The following is a 1,299-nucleotide window of genomic DNA, read 5'->3' as shown; positions in this document are numbered from 1 at the left end:
TTACTGTGGAATCTTTTTTCCCCAGCCATGTGTTGACACAGTATAAACTCTTCGATAAAGTGGACAGTTATTTCAAACCCGAGACGCATTTTTGCAGAACTGTCGAGACACATTCTCCCAACTCCCCCGAGTGTTTGAGATGAGGCTATTGAACCCACGGAAAAAATCCTACTATTGCTTTTACGAATATTTCTCAAGGACAATTCGACCAAATGAGAGAAAATGTTTTTTTTTTTTACTTTCTAGATTGAAACAGATTTTCTTGATACACGCTCATATTTCCGACCAGCCAATCAAAACGCGCGTCGTAACTAACTAACAATCAAAACTCTTTGTGAGTCACAGCCGGTTTTTCCATACTCTCATCCTAAAACACATGCTATTGACCAATGAGATCGCGTGTACTATCCTAATTAGTTTCATAATTAATGTTTTGTTAACAAAATAAATTTATTTTGATTCTGTTAATTGATTCCGTGATTGACATTTGATTGCCTTAATCCGTTTAGAGATTAGTAACATTGTTAAGACCGGATAACACGAGATAACGGTCACGTTTTGGGACGTTTTGCTAACGGATCTATGCTAACCTGTTTGTTCAACAGTGACCTGTGTTTAAATTTCTGCTAACCTGTGGTACCGAAGTTTGAGGACTGTTTAATCTACTTGATATCGTCAACAGAAGTAAGTGATCTGTGAATTTGAGATCTGTTTGAAAATTAAGCGCCTTAGTCCGTATTTTGTTTATTGTAGTTCATAGAAGCTGAAATTAAGTAATATTTTTCTCTGTAGAATCGATTAAAATAAATTAAGAAATTGTAGATTTGCGGGGTTAATCCCGTGGATTATTAACCATTGTCCCCGGAGCAATTACAGATGAACTACGCTCGTCCCGGGTGAGTGTAGTCCTGAGAAGGACTGTTTGAGATGACATTGACATGACAGTTTTCGACAACCTGAGCGGAAGTCCTCTTCTCTCTAAGAGGTTCATGAATTGGTAACGTCAGTATATACTATAAGAACTTCCGGTCCGTAGACGTCGTTGGTTAATTTATTATCGTGATGTTTATTGGTCGACCTGTCAGTTGGAGTCCTGTGATGTAATTGGCCGGGAAGACTATATATCGTAGAATAGTTGGCCAGTACTGGTGAGAGTAAATCAGAGTGTTTTGTTTGTTCTGTTGAGGTCGTTGTTGTCTGTTGATGTCGCTCGTCTGTTTCAGTCAGTCTAGTGTTCAAATTTCTACCGGTCTCACCGACGTAAGTGTTCAAGGCAGTCGCAGCATTTGATCTTATAAA

The sequence above is a fragment of the Montipora foliosa genome, chromosome 4 (genome assembly GCF_036669935.1).
Source record: "Montipora foliosa isolate CH-2021 chromosome 4, ASM3666993v2, whole genome shotgun sequence".
Lineage (NCBI taxonomy): Eukaryota > Metazoa > Cnidaria > Anthozoa > Scleractinia > Acroporidae > Montipora > Montipora foliosa.
The sequence above is the reverse complement of the archived record's forward strand: the minus strand, read 5'-3'. Positions refer to the sequence as shown.